The following is an 8,658-nucleotide window of genomic DNA, read 5'->3' on the forward strand; positions in this document are numbered from 1 at the left end:
AGTTATCAGTTCAGCTCTCCGTCTTCGCATTCCTAAGCTACTGAACCACATAAACAGCTTCAGCTATAGTCTAGTCTTTCTGTCTCCATGCAAGAGAATTACTGTATTAATATTCATAGAAGATTCATAGCACACGCAATACACGAAGAATATATGCATGCACCAGCCTTAGTGTCAAGTAGCCTTTGCCCTGATAACTTTTAGATTCTATCAACATGTACTCCAAACACCAGATACCAGATATGCTATAGGTACATGTCGTCCTGACATCGCAGACTTTCGTCTCCTCATCTAGTGCAGAAGTCATAGCCCCCAGTTCTCCCCGGTAACACGTCATGGCCCGTTTGCGCGCACTACTAGGTTAAAGGTTCCAGCTGCTCAGGTAGCCCCCTCTATGTATCCACCCACTTTATGACACTTCTGTGACGTTTTCATCACATGTCTTCGTGCACGCCCTGTGCACGCCTTCTTTTCACGCCCATGTGTTCTTATCTTACGCTTGTCACTTGTTACGCCTACTGTATGTAATGTAATTGTGATGTTTTACTATATATATCATGTACTGTTGATGAAACGTTGCAGCTGCCTTCTATGCCATTCTATTTCAGGCTGTCCCGATCCTGTCCCTTCCCTTATGCCTGAATAAAGCCCGTTCGACTCAGATACATCGGATCTTGCCTCTTATTTATTGAGCTATCTGTTTTATTAATGTATTCAAAAATAGTACCGGTAATTCATTATTTATTTACCACATAATGGCGCCCGAATAGGGACGTGCCCTTTCCCCACGCGCCGGTGATGTAACGCAGGCCCCCTGACCCTTCTACAGCCGTGACGGAACTCTACCGTGCACGTGCAGATATTTCTGCTTCAAGTCTCCCTCAGGCCCACGGAGGAGATGGAAACTGCAGTCCGGCATCCAGACGAGGCGGTGTGGAATGCGGTTCGTCCCGACCAGAGCCCAAGCCGAGAGAGCAAGGTCCGAGGTATCCGGAGGCCCACCTGTAACCGAAGACAGAGGTCTGAAGCGCATGCGTAGTAACCAGACGTCGTAGCAGTCCAGTCCAGTCCGAGGCCTTCAGTTTCTGCTTCCCGGTGAGTACCGTTGCGGGGGAAGTATCTAGACAGGTTCATTAGTTTGTTCCTGGTCCAATGGGTTTGGGTACACAGATCCAGTCCGACGTGTCCATCTAGGTGGATACGGTATGACGTGTCTCTTTATGAGACCGGTATGTTCTGTACTGTTTTAGCAGTGCATCCAGTAATTCTAGTAAGTCCGTTCTCGAGAAATTCAAGTGTTATGTTTTCAGTGTATCAGGTAGAATTCTGTTCGAACTGTTATTAATGTATTTCTATGTCGTGGTATGAGGGATTTGTTTGCCATTTCATTACTGTGAATATTGTGTATTGTGTTCGCAAGTATAATTCAGCCATGCCTCTGTTCTCGAAATTATGTCAGATCAGAACCAGAAAAGGGTTACTCGAAGAATCAGTTCCAGTCCCTCCTAGGGACAGTCCTGGACATTTTATGTATCACAAGCATGGTTTAAATGCCATATTATATCTAGACTTATGGGTGGATTACACCAAGGATCTTGAAGAGAAATATAGATGGCCTGTATCAGGTACATGGGATGCCGAGTGCATCATACGAGTAGAAGAAGCATTATGGAAAAAGAAAGCCAGACAGTCCCAGAAAGATGCCATCGAGTTATGGCGCAAAGAATCTCATAGAAGAACCGAAAAAGAATTCTGAAAAGTAGAATTAAGTAGGGAATCCTCAGAAAAAGCCCAAGAAAGGGAATTAATTGAAGAAGGTGAACGAGTTAGAGCAGAACAGTCCGACAGGCGGAGAAATGCCCTTATTAAAGGCATGTATCCTCTTCTTGCCGAGGGCTTGCCGAAGGCAACCCCGGAAGCACCCTGTAATTTACCGCCACCATTGGTCCCGATTAGGCTACGTCATAAACCGACCGCAGCTGAAATTTTTCTTTCGTCCTACTTGGACGACACAGTCCCGGAATATGCAAATCCTATTCCGCCTGCTCACGCTGTAAATAATGTAATTCCTGTTCCTCCAGCCACTGGTCCCGGGGGTCAAGTTAATGTGCCAGTGCCCCCGGACCAGCCCACATTAAATGTACCCGTTTTGCCAGTCACTCTACCAACACGTACAGTATTAACTGACGATTCCAGTTCAGGAGGTGCGGGGGGAGGTGCTCCTATCACCCCGCCTCAAGTAAGACGACTGACGCTGCGAGACGCAGCGTTACAGCGTACGCCAAAGGTGGCTACATACGCAGACCTCAAGAGACTTCTTACCGACTGTATATATGATCCAGTCCCAGGCGAAGATCACATGGTATTATATTCAGTACGTTTAAGACGGGTTGCCAACTTTTTGGTCACCCTGCCCGACATGAAGGATCATCTAGACAGAATATATTGTTTTGTCCGTACAGGAGAGAATCCAGGAAGTATTCACGAAGCTATGGCACACAGAAAAGCCGAGATTCAACATATGATTTTACAGTTCTTGATTAACTGTTTAATAAGAGAACAAGATTATCCTGATAAAGACAAAGACGAGATGAAAGGTCTGACTAAGTGGAGTGACAACATAGCCGAGGGAAAACACAAGACACTAGGTAGTATAGAAAGTATGTACAGGAAAATTCGTAAGGAAATTATAAGTATACACCAGAAGGAGGAAGCAAAAAGAGCAACCGAGAAAGAGAATGACTCTTCCAGTGAAGAGGTAGACAGCGAGAATCCCTCCAGAATAGCGTATGTAGGTAGAACTAGACTTTCCGACCGACATTCACGTCTAGATTACAAGAAAGTTTTTCCTCCTCCAGTACCAGAACAGTGTTCTCTTGAACAAGTATTCCAGGCCACCGACCAAATTCTGAAATCACGAATAGGTTATAGCGAGCCTAGTACCATGCATGAACAAGAACTAGCCCGATCAGCAGTACGATGGACTAGTGATTCTACCACGTTTCCAGATGAAATAGTGGCTCAAATGTTTCTGAAACTGCCCCCAGCCGAGCAGCGTCTGGTGGGTACGTATATGATCCAACACCTCATTACATTGTATGAGGGTCAGCATTCTGATCCAGGTCCTTTACATGATGTGCTGAACGAGTTACTCCAATACAGATGGAAAGGTCTAGGTACCGATTTAATTAGTGTCATACTAGAACAGCGCCACAAATACAGAACGTTCTTGAATCCACATTTTGTTCCTGTCCCACCTCCAGTAAGAAAATCATTCTACATAGACAGACAGAATCCGTTACGAGAAGTACATCCAGTTAAGGGAGAGGGGGGTGGTCTAGAACGAGTATTTGTTTACACCCCTATCACGAAAATAGAACTTCTGGAAATGAAAAAGTTAATACCTTGTCACGATAAAGATCCAGCAGGGTTCCACCGTGAATTAAAGGACATGCTCCGTATGGGAGAATACACGTATCCCGATATCATTAAAATGTTAAAGGTCCTGTTGCCTGCGGGCATATATGAAAAACTTAAAGAAAAAGAATGGGAGGTGGGAGAGAAAAAGATAGATTGGACCGCATTAGAGACTGAAGATAACACACGAGTTCCAGGTACCGGTCTTGGGGATAAAGCTAAAGCATTGCCCGAGTTACTGATACAAGTCTTGCCAAGATTACTAGCCACGAAAAAGGAAGACTGGGATGCCATCTCAGCCTGTAAACAGAAACAAGACGAAGATACTAGTGATTTTTATTCTAGATTTGAGAAATGTTTCATTATTAATAGTGGTCTGAAAACAAGTAGTGAATCTTATCCACATCTTTTTGTTACCAAACTAGTCGAGAATTCAAGTCCACAAGTTAAAAATCGAGTACTGAAAGTCGAAAGTACCTGGCAAGCTAATACTCCGTCACAAATGCTCCAGATGCTCCAGTATCACCAGAACAGAATTAGGGAAGAGCAGGAACATGAAAGGAGGCGTATGAAAGACACAAAAATGAAAGTACTAGTTGCACAGTCCGTTCCGCAAGACAGTCAGAAGAGGGGTCCGAATCAAGCCAGTCACCCTGCAACTCCCGTTAAAGGGACATGCAATTACTGTAAACAGCCAGGTCATTATATAAACGAATGTGCAGTTCTGAAACACAACATAGCTACTGGTAAGACAAAAGAGAGACTACGTCCTCCTAGACAAGAACAAGTTTCACAGACTTCCCAGCCACCGCAGAACGCACAACAGACAGTTACAGTACCGCAGCCTATAGCTGCCACACAGCACGTTACACAGCAGATGTACCAGTACGCACAGTCAGAGTATCCAGATTATCAGCCGTATTCATGAAACAGCCTAGAGAGGGAGGTTGGCTTGCCTCTCATCGAGATTCCTGTAGATCAAGAGGGTCCCTATGTACATAGTCAAGTATTAGGGAAAGACAGAAAGTTTCTGATTGATACAGGGGCAAGTAGGACTACCATCAGTCATGACGAGGTTCCCTGGGGCTCCACTCTCAGGCTCTAGAAATGTTTCCCTTGGATTTTCAGGAAAGCCTATTGTTAATGAAATATCGAAACCAGTTACTCTAGAAGTTGGTCCATTGTCCCGAACTACAGACTTGTTACTCACAAAATCATGTCCAGAGAACTTACTTGGTATAAAGACTCTGAAAGAATTAGGAGCAGTTATATGCTGCTCCCCAGAAGGGGTGCAACTGTTTCTGCGAGATTTTAAAGGTCATTATGTATTACGTGATTTTGATCCAAGATTATTGAATGTACCACAGCATTTATGGGCGCAAGGTCCAACTGATGTAGGTTGTATGCACATCACACCCCATCGTGTTACCCTGAAGAAAGGTGTTGTATTACCACGAATCCGACAGTACAAATTGCCACCTGAGGCTGTAGCAGCCTTATCCAAAATTATTGACGAGCTTATTGCTCAAGGAGTAGTTGTAGAAACTGACTCCAATGTATGTAATTCTCCTATCATTCCGATTCTGAAACGTACTGATCTAAATGCACCTCCAGTTTATCGATTAGTGATTGACCTTCGAGAACTTAATAAATGTATCATACCCCAGTACCCAGTAGTCCCAGATATTTCTTCCCTATTAACTACCATTGATTCTGAAGCTACGTTCTTCACTGTTATTGATCTCAAGAACGCATTCTTTAGTGTCCCCATTCATCCAGACAGCCAATTCCTTTTCGGATTCTGTTTAAATGGAAGGAGCTATAAATTCACACGAGCTCCTCAAGGTTTCACAGAAAGTCCTAGTATTTACAGTCAAGCGCTTAAAAGACAACTAGACAATATTCACATGCCAACTGACACTGCCCTGCTCCAGTATGTCGATGATCTATTGATCACAGCCCGTTCTGAACGTGACTGCGAGCGTGCGTCACTTACAGTCTTGTATTTTCTGGCCGAGATGGGGCACAAGGTGTCCCCGTCTAAATTGCAATTCTGTGTCCAGCAAGTGGTCTACCTAGGACACTTACTGTCCAAGAGGGGTAGGCAGTTGACACCTGACCGTATCCAGTTAATAGCACATCTTCCACAGCCCAAGACTCAGAAGGAGGTACGAGCTTTTATCGGCCTCACTTCTTATTGCAGACAATGGATTCCTCAGTATGCATTTCTAGCTCAGCCACTGATACAGTTAACGACACAGGAGGCAGCCGTATCGACTGTCCTCCCTTGGACCCAGGAACACACACTTGTTTTCAATGAGTTAAAGAAAGCCTTATGCCAAGCACCTGTTCTAGCAACACCGAACTACAGTAAGCCTTTTACACTTTTTGTCACTGAACGTGATGGTACTGCATTATCTGTTCTCACACAAGATCAAGCAGGGCAATACAAGCCCTGTGCTTATTTCTCTAGCACATTAGATCCAGTGGCCCAGGCGCTGCCTGCGTGCCTCAAGTCAGTTGCAGCCACAGCTCTAGCTATCAGACAAAGTGATTCCATAGTGTTAGGACATTCCCTGACAGTACAAGTTCCACACTCCGTGGAAGTTCTTTTAAACGGAACACAGACTCAGCACTTGACAATTGCACGTTTAACAGGTTATGAATTGACACTGTTTCAGCCACATATAGAAATCAGACGCTGCAACATTTTAAATCCAGCTACACTGTTACCGTCAGTTACCCCAAATCCTGCCACACATGACTGTGTGGAAGTTGTTAACACCATGACAAAACCAAGACAAGACTTGACAGACATTGCATTACCTAATCCCGACCTGACACTTTATGTGGATGGTTCATGTATGAGAACAAGTACAGGAGAACTAGTAGCCGCGTATGCAGTGACTACTGACACTGAAGTTATAGAAACACATTGTATTGACACCCTGTCTGCTCAAGCAGCAGAGCTTGTCGCTCTGACCCAAGCCTGCATACGAGCGAAGAACCTGAAAGTAAACATATACACAGATTCACGTTATGCATTCGGAGTCGTACACGACTTTGGAGTGCTCTGGCAAGAAAGAGGTTTTATGACTTCTCATGGAACCAAGATTCAGCATGGCCCCCTCATTCAAGCTCTGTTAGATGCAATACATTTACCGACAGCTATCGCTATCATGAAGTGCAAGGCACATACGAAAGTCACTGACATCATTTCCCAGGGTAACGATCTAGCAGATCGAACAGCCAAGCTTACAGCTCAGACTTCAGACATTCCAGTTAACATGACACCGACAGACATTCCCGATCAGACTACTTGTATGACAGTTAAGGACCCTACACAAGATGTACTAGATATACAGTTACATGCTACTCCCGATGAAATCAAGAAATGGTCTGAACAAGGAGGGGTCCAGACAGATCAAGGATGGTTGACGAAGGGAAAAGCCACATGGTTTCTCCCCGACTCTATGGTTCAAGTCATTATTAACACCGCACATAGTCCAGCACATTTAGGAGAAAAAGCCATGTTAGACAGTATTCAGAACCTTTGGTTTAACAAGCATTTACGAGCAGCAGCCAAACAGAAAGTACGTACCTGCATGATTTGTTGTCAGTTCAATCCAGGTAAAGGTGTCCCGGTGGAACAAGGTGGATTCCATCCTCCTGACCACCCTTTTGAAGTCCTCCAGATGGATTGTATTCAGATGGAGCGATGTCGAGGTTTCAAGTATGTCCTCGTAGTTATATGCACTTTGTCCAGATGGACAGAAGCATATCCAGTCCCAGATTACACAGCTGCGACCACTGCCAGGCAGTTGGTTCGTGAGTTTTTCCCCCGCTATGGATTGCCTAGGGTCGTGTATTCAGATAACGGCCAGCCATTCTCATCCGAACTCATGAAACAAGTATCCCTTCTGTTAGGGTACCAATGGAAGTTCCATTGTGTACGACATCCTGAAGCAGCCGGTCTCGTAGAGAGACATAATCAGACTCTGAAAATCCGCATTGCCAAAGTATGCCCAGAGAAAGGCGTAGATTGGATAGTAGCACTGCCAGTCGCTCTTTTCTATATGAGAATGGTCGCTCACTCCCGTTCAGGTCTGTCCCCTTTCGAGGTAATTTTCGGTCGTCCCCCAAACATGTGGGGTACACCTAGACCACGTACAATTACAGATGTTGACAGTAATATGCTGACAGATTACCTGGCCTCCTTGATGTCTGCACTACACTCTTGTCGTTCACAGGTTGCCGCTGCTTTTCCAGACAACACCGAAGTGAAACCGCATGAGGTCATACCAGGCGACCTCGTCCTCGTGAGAAATTTTGATCGTTCAAGTCCGCTGGAGCCCCGCTGGACGGAGCCCCGACTTGTGTTACTGACAACAAGGACCGCCGTGAAGATCGAAGGCAGGAAGGGGTGGTTGCACTCCAGTCATGTAAAGAGATTCCATGGACTCAAACCAAAGACTGTTTTCAAGGACTGCCCCGTTCTCAAGGACTGCCCAGACACTGAATCTAAACTTCCCCTGTTAGAGAAAACTCCGCAGCAGGAGTATAAAGATAAGCTTCGGTCTAGTAAGTCAGCCAGTTTAATTGTCTAAGTCCCTCTCGGGTGAAACGGTTAGACAGGTTCCTGACATGTATGAGATAGACCCACACAGTGAGAGAGTTAGTCAAAACTCTAAGAGAATACGTTATCAAAAGAATCTTCGAAGTAGATGTATTGTTACTTTATTTTTTCTGTTATTTCTGAGTCTTATGGTTACCTGCATAAGTTATGCCTTACATTTATGTTTTCCTATTAATTCACATGTACATATGTTTTCTAATGTTACAGTAGAGCACACTTTTAGTGACCTGCCTCCTCACGAGTTATCCTATCGTCTTGCCATGCGCAATAATACGTTTATCCGAATGTTACACTATTCACACCAGACCAGCAATGCCACTAATTGTTGGGTATGTGGTCGACTCCCCCCTTTCCAGACACCGAAGGGAGTTCTGCCACTCTTTCCCTATCCATTTTCACATAATGGTTCGTGTGGAGCATGGTCCACGTTAACGTCATCCTCAAATGATATGTTTCTCCTGAATCAGACATGTTTCCCAGACAAGGAAGGTCCTTCCCATAGAACAGGGTTAGATCTAGAAAATGAAGTATATGATCTAGGTAATTATTCCTCGAATTTCATGGTGGTTTTGAATGTTCAGTCCGAAACTACTCCAGATTTGCCT

This window comes from Lissotriton helveticus, chromosome 4_1 (genome assembly GCF_964261635.1).
Source record: "Lissotriton helveticus chromosome 4_1, aLisHel1.1, whole genome shotgun sequence".
Classification (NCBI taxonomy): domain Eukaryota; kingdom Metazoa; phylum Chordata; class Amphibia; order Caudata; family Salamandridae; genus Lissotriton; species Lissotriton helveticus.